At 44.3% G+C, this 17,914-nt stretch overlaps 1 protein-coding gene and 1 non-coding gene across 2 annotated transcripts in view; both read right to left on the reverse strand.

Moving 5' to 3' along the window:
- The window catches only part of Tex14 (testis expressed 14, intercellular bridge forming factor), a 99,012-nt gene that overhangs the window by 68,436 nt on the left and 12,662 nt on the right, over positions 1–17,914 (reverse strand). The gene's annotated exons all lie outside the window — the stretch shown is intronic.
- Positions 11,508–11,722, reverse strand: LOC132655707 (small nucleolar RNA U3). Its single transcript, XR_009593491.1, has one exon. It is a non-coding gene; the product is annotated as a small nucleolar RNA U3 (small nucleolar RNA).

Raw genomic sequence — 17,914 nt, forward strand, 5'->3', positions numbered from 1 at the left:
TAGATGGTTGTGAGCCACCATGTGGTTGCCGGGAATTGAACTCATGACCTTTGAAAGAGCAGACAGTGCTCTTAACCACTGAGCCATCTCTCCAGCCCTTTTCATACTTTCTTATATTTAGGCTGATGCTGGGCCTAACAGTTGTAAAATTATTTTTTAAATATTTCATTTAATTTTTAATTATGTGTGGTGGTGCCCTCCAAAGCCAGAAAAGGATGTGGTGAGACCAAAAAGGAGCTTGGGTTCCCTAGAAGATGTAACAGCTGTTCGTGAGGTGCCCAGTGTGGGTGCTGGCCACTCTGCTACAACAGCAAGGGCTCTTAACCACTGAACTATCTCTTCAGTTTTCTTTTGTTTTGTTTTTCTAACACAAGAAGTTTTTTCCGCAAAGGACACATCTTGTTTTTGAAGGTGCAAATGACTTGTCTCTTGGCTTACAAAGCCTTTCCATATATTCCAAGGCCACGCATGTGCTAGCCACACTCCTTTCCTGACATCTTTCTTTGTAGCATAGTCCCCTCACTCTACTCACTGCGGCCTTCTTAGACTTCTCACACACTAGTTACATATTCTTCTGACCTGAAAAAATCAGACTAACTTTGTAACCTATGTTTCTTTTAATTGCCTTATAACTTATATTTGCAAGTTTTAGGCCTATGTTAATTAAAGCCTCTTAGTGCTTCTCCAGAGAACCGAGGAATGTAAAAGTTCCAGACATTAGCCATCTGTGAGGGCAGAGATAAGGAAGAGAACAAGCAGAGATCTCTACTAAATGGAGAAAAAATCACCGGCTGGCGCCAGTGAGATGGGCTTTTGGAAACTGGGCCAAATGGCCCCAATCCTTCTCCTGACCTTTGATCCAAAGCCTGTAACCCCCACTCCTCAGAACAGACATGGGATGAGTTAATCACCCCCCACATTTAACTGTGGATGGCAGGAAATTCCAAACTGACTTGAAGATCAGATATTTACGACAGGGCTGACCAGACCTAAGGGTGCCCAGAACCAACCAATTATTTTAAAAGTTAGACACTTCATCCAATCCTAACTTGCCAAGAAGTCAACCCCAGGAGATTCCTGCCTTGTGTCTTTTAAAAACCTAAGTCCCGATGCCACTCCTAGCTGACTAGCAGGGGTGACCCCATTGTACAATGGTTAAGAAGAGTCTCTTGCGTTTTTGCATCGATGGATGATTAGTTTCCTGAGTTCTCTTCATACCTTCTTATATTTAGGCTCTTGCTGGGCCTAACAGACCCCTCTGTCAGAAGACCTTTACAAACCTGTTTATCTAATAGTGATTCCTATCTTTTACCTCTGCCCCAACTTAACTTCAATTCTCTTTGTCCATCTGCCTAAGTGTCACTGTTCCATAGAACCCTTCCTTCACCTCTGACGCTTCGTATTTCAGAATATGCCTACCACCTGTGTTCACAAGTGTAGGGACTATGAATGGCATTCTATTCTAGATATCTAGAATATCTAGATATGACATTCTATTCTAGGTATCTCAAGTACTGAACCAGGCAAAGAAACACACACGTAATCCTAGCATGTGAAGGGAAGAGGCAGCATGACTACTGTATATTGAAGGCAAGCTTTAGCTACAGCAGATCCCGACTCAAAAAAGTAAAAACAGAGCTAGAGGTAAAATTTTCAGTAGAGTGTTGTTCTCTTCCTGCCTGGGGGCTGTCCTCCAGCAGCCCACGGAGTCAGGAAGGGAACAAGATGAGAAGCGAGCCTGAGAAGGCTAGGGAGCACTGTACAGGGATCACACACCACTTCTGGGAGCTAGTTCAACTTTAATTCCAGAGAACAAAGGTGATATACCCTTTGGGGGATGGGTGGGACCTCCAAGGATAGGTGTACATAATTGGTCGGAACTCTTCAAGGATACTTGATTTGCATTATACAGCAGGCTCCTATCATATGAATGGAAACACAGTAGCTAATTATCCTATAAGCACAGGGAGGGTAGAGCTAGCAGGGAGCCCGTCAGAGGCCACATATCAAAGGAGGCTAGGGGCCCTTCTGTCTAAAGACACTCTCCAGATGAAGTCAGACAGAGAGCAGGAGGCTCTGCTGAAAAGAGGGAGTCCAGCATGTTAACGCTGAGCTCAGAATGGCTGTCCGGGCTGAGAGGACTGCAGCCTCAAACAGCAGGTTCCTCCAACAGCAGAGTGCTGACCTAACATGCACAAAGCCCAGGTAACAGTCCCAGCACCAAAAATAGAAAAAGAAAGCTCCCCACAAAATCACCAAAACCAGGAAAAAAAATAAAAACAAAAACAAGACTATAATGATTAATACCTTTAATCCAGCACTCAGGAGACAGAGGCAGGTGGATCTCTGTGAGGGTGAGGCCAACCTGGTCTACAGAGTGAATTCCAAAACAACCAGGGTAATATATGGAGAGAGAGAGAAGAGAGAGAAAGAAAAAGAGAAAGAAAAAAGAGGGAGGAAGGCAGGAAGAAAGGAAGGAAGGGAGGAAGGGAAGAAGGAAGGAAGGAAGAATGAAAGAGGGAAGGAGGGAGGGGAAGGAAGGAAGAGAGAGAAAGAAAAGGAGAAAGAGAGAGAAAGAAAGAAAGAAAGAAAGAAAGAAAGAAAGAAAGAAAGAGAGAGAGAGAAAGGAGAGAGGGAGGGAGGAAGGGAGGGAGAAAGGAAGGAAGGAAAGAAGGAAGGAAGGAATAAAGGAAGGAAGGAAGAATGAAAGAGGGAAGGAGGGAGGGGAAGGAAGGAAGAGAGAGAAAGAAAAGGAGAAAAAGAGAGAAAGAAAGAAAGGAGAGAGGGAGGGAGGAAGGGAGGGAGGGAGGGAGGGAGGGAGGAAGGAAGGAAGGAAGGAAGGAAGGAAGGAAGGAAGGAAGGAAGGAATAAAGAAAGGAAGGAAGGAAGAATGAAAGACGGAAGGAGGGAGGGGAAGGAAGAGAGAAAGAGAAAGAAAAGGAGAAAGAGAGGGAAGGAGGGAGGGAGGGAGGGAGGGAAGGAGGAAGGAAGGAAGGAAGGAAGGAAGGAAGGAAGGAAGGAAGGAAGGAAGGAAGGAAGGAAGGAAGGACGGACCAACCAAAAGACCTGGATTCAAATGCTCAACTCCTAATAACAACTCCTTCAAGGCAAGCTCTTACATTAGCACTGTTTCTAGGTATCAGTCTATTAACCTACAACTTGGCAGGAAGAAGCAATACTGCAACTACTATTTCTTGGGTGGAGACAGAGAGATACCAGGCTTAAGCAATTTGCCAGGAATCACAAAATTCATAACTATACCTTACTGTGACATAATGGAATCTTTAGCTGTTTCCAAAACATTTGGAACCTAGAAGTGGCAGCTTGGGGCACTCAGATACTTTCAGCATGACTAGAAATCACCAGAATGACCAAAGCCTAATTAGAGTTAGGGAAACTTAATTTTAGGTAAGAGAGGGGGCTGAAAGTTAAGTTGATCTCCAATAGTTAATGATTTAATCAACTGTGTATGAAATGTCCGTTATTTAAAAAAAAAAAAAAATGTTTTAAAGGGTCCTAGCATGCTAGCACATACCTTTGTTATCACCCAGTACTCAGAAGGAGCACTCAGGGAAGAGACCTCTGTGACCCTGAGGCCAGCCTGGTGTGTCCATACGAAGTTCCAGGCCAGGCAGGGATACAAATGAGACTGTCTCAAGATGGGGGGTGGGGGGGAGTACTGGAGAGACATTTCAGTCCCATAAAATGCTTGCCACACAATCACAAGGACCCAAGTTTGAGTCCCAGAACCCAGGTGAAAAGCCAGGTATGTGGCACACACTTGTAATCCTAGAGCCAGGAGACCGAGTTAGGATCTTCAGGGCTTTTCTGGCCACTCAGCCATGCCTAATCTGCAAGTTCTAGGTCTCACTGAGTGATCCTGTCTCAAAAGAGAAGCCAAGTAGGAAGTTGTGCTGAGGAACAATTCCCAAGGCTTGACCTCTGGCTTCCACATGGAGACATATGGAGGAATATACACACAAGAGCTGGTGCTGGGGAAGGAAGAGCAAGAGACAGAAGACTAGTAAGAGCCTGGGACTCCGGAGATTCCAGACAACTAAACATGGGAGTCTGGGCCTGGTGAGACTGCTCACTGGAAAGAGGCACCTGCAAAGAAGCCTGACAATCAAAGTCTGATCCCAGGATGTACGCGCTAACAGGAGACTAACTCCTGCAACTGTCCTCTCACTTCCAAGTGTGTGCACACACACAGAGACATACACAATAGAGAATGCAAAAACAGATACATAAACATGGACCTGCTGGAAATATGGTATGTAAAAATAACATGAGAATGCTCTTTGCTATGCAGCTCTCATCTGCTGTTCATCTTACCATGGCCTCTTTCTGGAGTGTGTAAATGAAAATAAACAGCATCCCTCATTATTAAGACTTTTCTAGTTCATGTAAATGTTGGCATTCACCTTCCTTCCATGAGGAGCTATCCCCCACTGGTTGTAGAAATATTAAACTGACAACCTGTCTTAGTCATTGTTCCATTGCTGTGAAAAGACCATGCAACTCTCATAAAAGAAAGCATTTAATTGGGGCTGGCTTATGGTGCCAGAGGTTTAGTCCATGAGCATGGCAGGGAGCATGGCAGCATGCAGGTAGACATGGTACTGCAGAAGGAGCGGAGAGTCCTATGTCATGACCCATAGACAGAAAGAGAGGCAGAGACTAGGCCTGGCATGGGCTTTTGAAACCTCAAAGCCCACCCCAAGTAACATACTTCCTCAAATAAGGCCACACCCCCAGTTCTTGTAATCCTTTAAAAAATTCTACTCCCTGATGGGGAACATTCAAATACATGAGCCTATGGGGATCATTCTTACTCAGATCACCATACAAGCCATCATTAAAGGCCTAACTGAGGATCTGAATATAGCAGCCCTCACCTGTAATCCCAGCATATAGGGAGCTGAGGAAGGGGGATCCAAGAGTTCAAGACCAGTCTGGGGTGCACACAGATACCCCACATGTAACAAACAAAACCAAACCAAACAACCATGAGCATAACTGAGGGGCTAGCAAGATGGCTTGATGCCCAGGAGTAACAGGGAGGAAGGAAAGAAGTGACCTCTGACCTACAGATACACACTGTGGCATGTGCATACTGTGGGGGCCGCTGGTCTGCCAGGCCGCTCTGCTCTTTAGACCTCAGGGGAAAGACATGCTTTCACCCTGGCCTTCACCTGCAGTCAGTGATAAGCTGCCAAGTGGACCCCCTTTTGTTTGAGACAGCAGGTGGGAAATCTTGCCAAGTTCACACCTTTTGTTTGTGTGAGGATCACAGAGACAGGTGGTTGAGGTAAACAAGTTTGACTTCTCTGTGAACTCATTCATTGTACTGAGGTGTTTTTGCTTTGACTTAAAAGGGGATTCTTGGAATAAATGGGTGACTAGTTTTCTACTGGAAGCCTTCTCGGAAGGATCCCATGTCTACTATGCTGGTTTATTAATTTCAGTCCTCACTCCCGAATAAAGAACTATCTGCTGGTGGGCTCCTGCAGCATACTCAGATACACAGAAGCACATGCAAATAAATGAATATAAAAATTTAAACTAACTGAAAACCAGGGATTGGAGAGATGAGTGAGCAGATAAGAACGCCAGCTGCTCTTCCAGAGGACCCAGATGCTATTCTTAGTACCTACATGGTGGCTTACAACCATCTAACTCCAGCTCCCCAGAATCTAATGCCCCCTTCTGCCCTCCATGGGCACTACAGACATATATGCACATATGCAGGCAAAACACCCAGACACATAAAGCAAAACTTAAAAAATTAAAAATAAGAAGCAGGATAGGAGCCTACCATAGAGGGCCTCTGAAAGACTACATAGCAATGTATCAAAGCAGATGCTGAGACTCAGGGCCAAACTCTGGGCAGAGTGCAGGGAATCATATGAAAGAAGAAAGAGTTATTAAGACCTGGAGAGAACAGGAGCTCCACAAGGACCAAATATATCTGGGCACAGGGGCTTGTCTGAGATTATTTCTCCAACCAGGGACCATGCATGGATATAATCTAAAACCCCTGCTCAGACGTAGCCCATGGCAGCTCAGTATCCAAGTGGGTTCCCTAGTAAGGGGAACAGGGACTGTCTCTGGCATGAATTCCCTATTCCCCGTGGGAGGAGCAGCCTAGCTAGGCCACAGAGGAGGACATTGCAGCCAGTCCTAGTGAGGCCTGATAAGCTAGGGTCAGATGGAAGGGGAGGAGGGCTTCCCCTATCAGTGGACTTAGAGAGAGGCAAGGAGGACATAAGGGAGGGAGGGTGGGATTAGGAGGGAGTGAGGGAGGGGGCTACAAAGTAAATAAACTGTAATTAATATAAAAAATAAAAATTTAATAAAAAAATTAAAAATAAAATAGGATTTCATTTAATCTAACAGATCCCTGAAAACTAAAGGAAAGCACAGGCAAACTTGTGCTAAGTAAGAATCTAAATGAATCTAGATATAGGTAGATCTTGGCAGTTACTCAAAATAACTAGCCTAATTTGACTTTTTCCTTTTTTAAATAAAACTGATTGGTGGATTGGTTGGCTGATTGATTGATTGATTGAAATATGGTCTATGTAGCCTCAGCTGTCCTCAGAGTGGAGACATTTTCCTATCTCTGCCTCTAAGTGCTAGGATTACACCCAGGGAAATATTTCATCTTCAGGTATTGATAAGATATGAGTGACTGTAACTGTGACAGAGCTAATGAGTAACTGAAACCCAGGGCTCAGAAACAGAAACTTTTAGCTTTTGTAGCCTGTTCATTATTGTTGAGGGCTTGGCTGATCCAATGCTTTTCCTGAGGTCCTGGTTGTTGAGGCCTGTTCCTTTCCGCATAACCCCTGGCATGGTGGTACACACCTGTAATCCCAGCACTCAGGGAGGCAGAGGCAGGCAGATCTCTGAGTTCTAGACCAGCCAGGTCTAAAAATCCAGTCCAGGACAGCCAAACTGCACAGAGAAACCCTGTCTCAAAAAAACAAAAACAAAACAAGGTCAGGTTCACCATAAACTATGTTTATGTTCAATGAGAAACTCGATAACCTTGTTGTTCCAAGAAATTCCCCAACCATAATCACATCCGGCCCCCAGATGCCAGGCACACTTTCAAGGTTAGCTAGAACTGTTTGTCTAGATAATAAAAATAACAGTCAGAGCTAACCACTGCCTCACTTACCTCACTTGGGACCAATCAACTTAAAGTTTAACTGACAATATTTTGTCCAGTTATCCAAGATATACAATACATTACTCCTTCCCCTTGTCTTCTGTACTTGGTTTTCCCATAAAAAAAGACTGCCCTAAGAACAGACTGATGTCACAATTTGCTCCCAAATCTACCCTGTGTCCCTGATCATGATCAGTCTTGGGGTGTGCAGTTCAATAAACCTTCTATATCTGACTGAGATGGGTGTCTGAGTAGTTTGTCCTGCTTCCTCTGGGCCCTAAAACTTGTATATGGAAAAGGAACATAGCTTCTTCTCAAAGCCAGGAACTTTTTTCCTGAGGCCCAATGTATGTAGAAGGAATTCGGGACACATATGGATGGTGCCACCAGGAAAACTGGCAAGGTGGAATGTGTTCAGACTTGAAATCTGCAGAAGATCCACTTGCTCCCTGTTCTGGCTTAAATGACTGGAGACCCCCAACTCTCAAGGTCCAGGTTAGTAGTCATGGAGCAGGCACCTGGCATCCCAGCCACAGACAATAAAGTGCACTCACCCCAAAGCCCCTCCCCACTCTCCAAGATTCATTCTTGTTCACCATGATATAAACAGACATAAGCTGCTTCACTAATAAATGGGCACAAGCTGCCTCACTGAGTATCATCTAAGAATTGTTTCAATGGGATAGCTCTGAGCTAAGAGAGCTGTAACACTAAAATCCTTGGAAAAGGCCTTCTCCACCACTACCACTCACCCCACACTCCCGGCTGGACTGAAATCTTGCAGACCCCACTCCTCCTAGACTTCATGTGTGGCAGCTCCTGGACACCTGGAGGGACAGAGCAGAATGTGGAACCACAAAGGAAGGCAGTTCCTTCTCTAAAACCAGGAATATGCTTGGCAAAGCCTTAATGGCCTTGGGGACCTTGGGAAGCTGCAGCTTTGGATCTTAAGGCCTTATCTCTTCCCAGTGTCCATGGCTATAGCTATGAGTCTCAAAGCCATTATGTGCTGGGTCTGTAATGCCCTTGAGGTCCGTACGCTGTGGACATCCCTTTGTGCAACACTACTTCATTAGCCTCCCGCTGACTTTGTCCCAGTATATGATTGATTTTGTCCATTTCTCCCTAGAAATAGTATATAACCTTCTTAGTGGGTTTGCTTGGCATAAGACATGGCTTTTGAAAGACCTTCTAATCTCAAACTTTCTTATCATCTTCTGATCTCCTGGTCCTCTCATGGCCCTGTCAATGAAGAATGACCCACTCCCTGGTCCAGATCAACTTGTTACAATTTTTGGAAATTTTAAAATAATAACTTCTTTGATGTATCAAGTGTTAACACTATTAACTGCTAATTACTGAAGACCTGACACATACCCAGTATGATTCTGAATGCGTCACATAAGATAGATGATTAGTCATCTCCACATTTTCTGCTTTTGGTTTGGTTATTTGAGACAGGAAGGAAGCCTGCACTCAAACACTTTCAGTTTTCAGAGTGACACAATTAGAGGTTTGTTAGAGAATATTGATTCTTTAGCATGGGGGCGGGAGGAGTGTTGGTGACCAGAGTTTTTCTGTATAGCCCTGACTGTCCTGAAACTCACTATGTAGACCAGGCTAGCCTATAACAGACATCTGACTGCCTCTTCCTCCTGAGTGCTGGGATTACAGGCGTCCACCACCACACCCAGTCCCATCTCAGTTTTATAAGAAACTGAAGCTTGAAGAGAATAACTAATTAATTTCACTAAAATGATGTGTTAAATAGAACCCATAGGTCAGGTGTAGCGCCACATGTCTGTCATCTTAACAATTGGGAATGAGAGAAAATAGGCTCTGGAGATCAAGATTAGCCTCTGCTATATAGCAACTACACACAGGTACACATGCTCAATTAAAAACGAGCACACACATACTAGAGCTGGTAGGTCAGAAGGTATGAAAAATCAGTATCTTGACCATTATCTATGAATATGCTAAGCACTATTTCTAAGTATTAAGTTTATAGAGTCGAGGTACAGAGGTGTAAAAAGATCTCTACCTTTAGCACGAAGGAGAGAGACAACAAATACACAAAAGAATGCCAGATCAAAGGTGTGGTAGTGCACGCCTTTAATCCTAGGACTCAGGGAGGCAGAAACAGACCAGGCAGACTGTTGTGAGTTCAAGGCCAGTCTGCTGTACGAAGCAAGCCCAGCACAGACAAGGAAACCCTGTCTTTCAAGGTTAGATTTAACCCAAGACTTAAATGATTAAAAAGTAGCCATCCAAGGGACTGGAGAAGTGGATCAGTGGTTAAGAGTGTCATTTCAGAGGAACTGAGTTTGATTCTCAGCAGGACACCAGGAAGCTCACAACTGCCTGTAACTCCAGTTCCAGCTTGGACACTCCTCTGCCCTTGTCCTAAACACACACACACACACACACACACACGTAATTTTAAAATTAGACATCAGATGATGATGATGACAAGGGCATTTTAATCAGTGAAGTCAAGTCCTAAATGAGAACAAGATGGTGGAAATCTAGAGACAGGGTTGAGCAGGAGAAGGAAGGGACCAGCAGGGACCAAATACCTCCAGGGCAAGTTTTCTAGGCTGAAGCCATGGATGAAAGGGTTCCAGCCCCCCAACCCAACTAAGAGCTAAACTTATATCTTTCAAATGCCAGACAAAGTCTCCATCACTAAGAATTTCCAGCTCTTTGTTTTGTTGAAACAGGGTCTTGCTTAATTGCCCATGCCAGCCTTGAAGTAATTCTGTAGCCTAGGCAAGCTTTGAACTTGTGCTCTTCCTGACTTAGCATCCAGAATAAATGAGATTATAAACCCGTACCACCACTTCCCACTCCCTTTGTTTGAGACAGAGCATTACTACAGAGCTTAGGCTAACATAAAGTTTACTTTGTAGTCACAGTTGGCTCTGAACTGTACCACCACACCCAACTACATTATAAAATTTAAGTGTGAAGGGAAGTCACTGAGAGATCTGAAGCTGTAGACTGCAGTTCTGAGGCTACCACAAAGCATCTATGAGAGGGACCATGCACTGGGGCATTCTAAAGAAATGGAGAAACTTCAACTGTTCTAGAAGATCAATTCCTATATCCCACTGGGATGAGAGTAAGATAAAGAAGAGGATTCAAAGGGAACAGGCTGAGGACTTGGGGTATCAGTGGTAGAGGCCTTCTTGGAGACTGGGTAAAAGACAGATTTCTAATCGGAGGAAGGAGACCTTTCCGAATGGGGAAAAGAATTATTGAACTACTATAGATTCTTAATCTAACTTAACCCTTCCAACAACTCCACATTGTACAGCTACTACATCTCTCTAATTTACAGAGAAACATGTTCAGGCTGGAAAAACTGTGGAAGGGTTAATAGCTAGTAAATAAGCAAAACAAAACAAACAACCAGAGGTAACTCCTCACCAAAGCAATCCCACACACTTTCTAGAAAGGAACAGAAGGAAAGACAGCAAATTATTGCCAATGCTAAACAGAAGAGCAAAGCCACGCAGTAGCTGCTAACGTTTATAACCTCAGCACTGAGGAGGCCGAGGCAAAGACTGCACATCAAGTGGCAGTAGGAACCACCTGCTTGCTTTCTTCCTTTCTTTTTTTCCTTCCTTTCTTTAAGACAGGGTTTCTTTGTGACCCTGGCTGTCCTGGACTCACTCTGTAGACTAAACTGGCTCTAAACTCACAGAGATCTGCCTGTCTTTGCAGTCCTGAGACCAAAGGTGTCCGCCGCCACTACACAGTTATTATTACTACACTATTATTAATTATTATTAACATATTTTATTATTAATATATAAATATATATAATTTTGTACTAAGAACCATTCAGAGAATGTTCTGTCTCAAAGCGTTCCCAAAGGAACAACCATCAAAGGTAAATGGACACTGCAGTCAAACAACGCAGAGAGCCACCTTTGTGCTCAGGAAAGGATGCTACATATGATTTGTAGCTGCTTCATGACCAGAGAAGCGTCCGGAATGTACTGCCTTCAGGAAATCTCAACTGATACACTACCCAGATTTGGTCAAACTGAGCTTTTATATGCTTCCTGACATACGGATTTCAACCTCAAAGCTTTTGTCACACCTCAGTTGCACAGACACAACGTGCTCATGCTTTGACCAATGCCCCGGAGGCAGCCAGAGCTACAGAGCAAACGCCCTCTCGTGAGCGCGGATTGCAAAAGAGAAAAAGACACGCACAAACATGAAAAAGCCAGGAAACGAGCAGCAGGTCGCAAAGGACCTCCCAGAAAGAAGGGGCAAACGGCTTGCTAACTTTAGGCACCATGGGAAAAGACCGAGGTCCACTCAGACTGCGCTCCCTCCCTCTCACTCTCCCGAGGGAGAGAAGAACGATCATCAATGGCAAGAGGCAGCTGCAGACAAGCAGCACCTAGAGCCGGCTTCACGCTCAGGAGGGAACACTACGTCTCGTCCTCGTGGGCTCGGGTGCTCTACACAGTCAGAGAAACTTCTCTAGTAACGAACTATAGAAATGATCCCTGAAAGTATAGTCTTAGCTTCACGGCGCGCCCGTCGCCGCACTGCACCAACACACACCACTTCTACCTCACGGCGACTTACGCCGAGCGGCCCCAAGCCTTCCCTCTCGCCGCCGCCACCGCACGCGGCGTCGGCCCCCAGCCTAGTGCCAACGTCCCCGACCAAACCCTCGCGCTACCACGTCCACCGGGCACTTCCAGCCGCTACGGTGTGCCAAGACCCGCAAACTGGCACTGTCATTAGCATACGATCGCTCAACAGCCAATCGACGGACGGCTACCTACAGTCCCGCCCACTGACGCCCGCGTACGCACGCGCGCTCCGACACGCGGACCCGCCGCCCGGGAGCGCGCCTCCCTGGGGGCGCAGGCCTCTCCGTGCCAGCCGCGCCGTCTGGCGCCCTACGCTGCCCCAAAGCAAGAAGCCCGGCGGAGCCCAACGCAGGTTCACACTCTGGCCCAAGACAGAGGCCTTTCGTGAGGAAGGGACCAAAACATACGTGGGGGGAGGCTGTTTTCTTTTAACGGCAGAAACAGGGACTGCACACTACTTTGAATTGCACACTCTTGGCCTTTCCGCCCGGCGATGCAGGCTTCTCTGTGCCAGAGGCGCCCGCCTGCAGCCCCACGCTGGCCCAAAGCAAGAAGCCTCTCGGAGCCGCACTCGTGTTCGCAGGCTCCTTGGGCATCCCAGACGGAGGCCTTTCTTGTGGAAGGAACGAAAAAAATGCGTAGGGGAAATGACAATTCAAGAACTGCACACTATTTAATAAATTCTATCCTCTGACCAAAGAAACACAGATGAAATTGTCGATGACGGAGCACTAGGGAAATTGAGGCAAGCGAATTTTCACAAGTGTAAGGCCACATGTGGTTAGCTACAAAGTGAAATTGAAACCCTTAGTAAAAACCACCCAAAACCTCCAAGTTCAAACTTAATATTTCAATGGCATACAAACCAAGTTTATGGCATTTTAAAATACAGAAAATTTGGGGGCTGGAGAGATGGCTCAGGAATTACGAGCACTAGGTACCCTTCCAGAGCACTGGGGTTCAGTATCTAGCACCCACATGACAACCCACAATTGTAATCTCTTCCAAATGCTTCCCCTGGGTCCATCTTCATATATATATATCAGGACCCCTCTGCTTTCCATATGTGTTTTTTCCATATATATATATTATACACACACACATATATATACATGTATATATTCCTCATGGAAGAAAACGTGACATTTCTGAGTCTTAACATGATGATCTCAAGCGTCATCCATTTCCCTGTAAATGATGACTTTATGGTTTTCTTTGAAACAGGGTTTCATGTAGCCCAAGCCAAGCTTAAACTCACTACACAGGTGAGGGTAAGCTAGCTACTAGTTTTCCTGCCTTGACCTCTCAAGTGCTGAAATTACATTAGTGCTGGGCACGGTGATGCTTGTAATCTCAGCCCTGGGCAGGGAGGTAAGCAGGCAGATCTCTGAGTTTAAGGCAGGACAGTAAGGACTATGTAGAAAGATTCTGTCTCAAAATAAATAAATAAAGGGATATGTCACATGTAATGAGAGGACCATCATACCTGTACATTACAGACTGAATAAAATTCCATTTTGCATATATACCATTTTCTTTATCAACTCATTTGCTGATCATTTGCTGATCAGGCTCTATGGTAGCAAGTATGTCAATGGTTGCTGATTCAAAGTTCTTCAATAGTCAAAGTGGTATCTCAGAATTCAATCCCAGCATTCTGAAAGCAGAGGCTCGAGGCACTCTGAGAATTTGAGGCCAGCCAGAGATAAATAGGGAGTTCTGACCAGCTCTGGAATGTATATAGTTTACCCTTGTTCATTTAATTGCTGACTTCTCTACCCCACTATCAGGTTTCAATCCGGACATTGCATTGTTATGTCCCAAGTTTGTGTAAACGTACTACCATTTGTTCTCTGTGTTGCCAATAAAAACAACCAGCCAATGAAGAGAATATGGTGGAACATCATGGTCCACCGAGGAGGAGAAAGAAGAGAGTGGAAGGAGAGATCTGGGAGAGCCTAGAGGAACGGACCTGGAAACATCAGGAGAGATGAACCAGACCTAAGACTTGACTAAAAGCAAGTATAATGTGGGAAATCTCAATGTGAGGAAGCTATGCAGGCGGGGAGCTTTAGGATGGAGTAACTGTTGCCCAGCATTGTGCTCTAGGTTAATTAAATAAATCCTAGTCTCTGTGTAGTAATTTGGTTTAGGGGTAACCGCTGTTTGACTAAAAGATAACTCAATATTAAATATTAATAATCAACAGCAGCTTTGCTTTTGAGAAAGACCTCAGTATGCAGCTCAGAATGCCCTGGATTCATATATGTGGCTCAAGCCGGTCTCCAACTTTTTGTCTGAAAACAGATCTCACAGTGTAGCTCTAGCTTCCTGGAACTTGCTATGTAGGAAGGCCTGGCCTGGAACTCAGAGATCCACCTGCCTGTCTCCCAAGTGCTAGGATGAAAAGTGTGCACTACCATCCACAGCTGGCTTCCAATGAGAGATAAATGGGCCCACACACGCTGTTCTTGAGGGCCTCCGACTGACTTTACAGTGGGCACACCAATCCATATTCTCACCTGCTGTAGTAGAGGTCCGCGTTTCCCCACATCTTTGGTAATATTTGTTATTTTATTGATAGTAGCCATTTTGATTTGAGTGAGATGGAATCTCAATGTAATTATAATTTTCCCTGAAGACTAAGCATACTGAACATTGTTCATGTGTCATGGTACACATGTGGAAATCAGAGGACAATTTGTAGAAGTCAGTATTCTCCTTCCACCATGTGGGCCCCATGTGTCAAATTCAGATCACCAGGCTTGTTGGCAAAAACCTGTACAAACTAAGCCATCTCTCCAGCATCTTTTCATAGATACATATACAAAGGGCCAATATATATTTTAAAAATTACTTCCTGTATTTGCCTGCATGTATGTATGTGCACCATGTGTGTGCCTGGTACCAATGTAGGTCAGAAGAGAACTTCAGATCCCTCTGGAAGTTCCAGAGGTTGCAACCTGCCATGTGGATGCTGGAAACTGATCCAGAGTCATCTACAAGAGTAGTAAGTGAGCTGAACAGGGTGGTGCATGCTTTAATCCGGCAGAGGCAGGCGGATCTCTGTGAGTTCGAGGCCAGCCTGGTCTACAAAAGCGAGTCCAGGACAGCCAAGCCTACACAGAAAATCCCTGTCTTGAAAACCCAAGAGAGAGAATATTCTTAACTCCTGCCCCTGTATTTCATCTTTTGAGATCTGTCTTTTCATTTGTTCATTCAATGACTGGATAATTTGAATACTTTTGTGCTTAATTTTTGGAGTTTTTTCTGGATTAATCTCAGAGATTATAGCTGCCAAGATTTTTTTTTTTTCATAGACTGTGTTTTCACTCTGCTGATCATTTCCCTTGCTTTGGGGAGGCTTTGAATTTTATCAGTCCAGCTTGCCAATTCTCCCCCCCCTTCCTCCTCCAGCTTTATCGGGATAGTTTAAAATTACAATATCTGTTTCTAGAATTTCAGTTGCTTTTTCCATATGACTTTTAAAAGTGCATCACCACAAATGAAACATTGTCAAAGTGATATGGTATACAAAAAAAAAATCTTCATTTTTGTGAAAATACATTTCTCCGCAATTTCTGAATAGCTTCAAATTAGGCTAACTCGGAACATTGATGTTTACTCTGGATTTCAGAAAAGCATGTGCTCTGGGCTGAAGAGATGGCTCGGAGGTTAAAAGGACTGTCTGCTGCTCTTCTGGAGGTTCGGAGTTCAATTCCTAGCAGCCACACGGTCGCTCACATCTACATGTGAGATCTGGTACATGTGTAGATGGTGATAGAACACTGTGTACGTAATAAATAAATCTTAAAAAAAAAAAAACCTGTGCTCTACACCTTTGCCATTGGCATCTGTAGGTCTAGCATCAGTGCCAGGAAGAAGCTGCTCCTGTGTTAGGCTTTTATCCCCCTCGCCATTTCCCTGGCATCGCCATCAACACATCTTTCCAGCGTACTTACTCCCACTTAATGGTGTGTTCTGAGAGGGTCTGATGCGCACATTAGTCAATGTTGTTTAGTAGCTACCAAAGTTAGACAGTTCAAGGCCATCATTACACTAAAAGTTAAAGTTACATACGGAAGCTGACACTTCCAGAATTGGTTTATCTCCTACATGAGGGCACACTCACACTCAGAAGGGCTTACTGGTCTGAACTCTTCTCATTCATTAATCTCTAATTCATCAATGGCACAGAAAGGATGTTCTTTATACATAACACCTCCACCAAACTAAACAACCTTTTTCTTTTTTCTGTAGCTAAACACAGAACCCTCATTTCTTTCCCCTTTTTACAGTGCAAGTAAAGGCCTGGGAACAGCCTCTCTCTACCAACCTTTGCCCAGTGAAGAGGATTCAGAGAAAATTACACAACCCTCAACCAGAAAAAGAAGGGTGACAAAGGAAAATAATTAGGCTGCAATACTCATTCCTATGCAAGATGGCCTGACCTGACTTCAATTGTCCTACTACAATAGGTGGCCATGTGACCAGATTCACACCAACAGTACTTTCCTTTGGTGCAGCCTTTTTATTATGTCCAAATTCACCACACTAATAGAACTTCTGCTCATCTGAGTGGTCACAGTCACAAACCAGATGGCATGGACAGCATTGCTCTTGCTCTCTGCAGTCCTTGGCAACATAGTCACCTTTACCGGTGACTATAAAGCAGGCACCTCTTGGAGATCACAGACCTTGGCAAAATGACCAGATTCAGCACAGTAATACCAGATGCACAGTGGTTTTCCTCATCTAGTAGAGAGGAAACAAACTGGGACCCTCTAAAAGGAAGCCATCCCTGCCAGGTTCTCATGTTACAAGCCCATCTCCACCAGCAAGGCATTCCCTGGCCCAGTGGCCAAACTGCCCACATCTGAAGCACTTAATGCGCACAGCTGCAATTAGAGCAGCGTCTGGGCCCACGAAGGCAGCTCTCAAAGCAGTGGCTATTTTCAGGGTCCCTGACTACAGCGTACACAGGCCTGCCACACTGCCAATTCTTGGTTTTCCTAAACAACTGAGGTATTTTCCAGGAAGTTCTTGCTACGCTGTATCTTAAAAATCTTTTCCCTTTCATTTTTGTTTGTTAAAACAGGGTCTCATGAAACCTAGATTGTCTTCACACTTGTTATTATAGTCAAGGATGCCCTTAAATTCTGATCCTCCTATTCTGACTTGCAAGTGCTTCAATAGAGGTTGCAGATAAAGAGCCACTGGCACAGCCATATTCACTGAAGCCCAGCTGCTTAAAGCTGAGGACTGCTACAACCGTGTCCTTCTATCTGGTTTTTGGTCTCTGCATGTTGCATTATTGGGGACTTTCTGCATTATGATTTAATTTATGTCTTTTCCTGGGAAAAATTACATCTGAGTCTTTTTAGGAAAATCCTAAAATTAACTTTATCTAGAAATTATAAAAGTATACATTTTTAAATTTTGGGTTTTTGTTTTGTTTTTCAGGACAGGATTTCTCTGTGTAGCCCTGGCTGTCCTGGACTCACTCTGTAGACCAGGCTGGCCTCAAACTCCCACAGATCCACCTGCCTCTGCCTCCTAGAGTGCTGGGATTACAGGTGTGTACCACTGTGCCCAGGTTTTTTAGTTTTTTACTTAACTCAAAATAACTTTATTTGGAAGTACAGATAAGCATATAGCTAGATGAAACCAATACTCTACTCCAAGAATCATCTTGGAGTGTCTGCTCCTGAGCTAACTCAAAGAGTGGATTAGTACAGGGTAAACAAAGATGGCTGACAAACTGATTGGCCACAAAACTAGGTCACAGATTCAAGTTCTCTTTTTATTATTGGCTTAAAGGCTTCTGAAAATGTAGGTATACTCTGGAGGAATAAAACTCAGTAAATAAAACAGATTGACTAAAACAAACTTTTCCTACTATATAGCGTAGATGCTGTTTTGTATAGTAAAGGAGCAAGGTATTAGTATCTGCTATTCATAAAAAGACCAGTTCAGATATTTTGTTTGTTCGGAAATAGCAAGCAGCAAACATTGCCAGCCTAAAAGCAGGCTGTCATATAATAAATGTGTTTGCTTTAGAGAAGATAATTTTTAGATTCTTTAAATTGGAGTTATAGGGCTAATAATAATTATA

This window comes from Meriones unguiculatus, chromosome 7 (assembly GCF_030254825.1).
Source record: "Meriones unguiculatus strain TT.TT164.6M chromosome 7, Bangor_MerUng_6.1, whole genome shotgun sequence".
In the NCBI taxonomy this organism is placed as follows: domain Eukaryota; kingdom Metazoa; phylum Chordata; class Mammalia; order Rodentia; family Muridae; genus Meriones; species Meriones unguiculatus.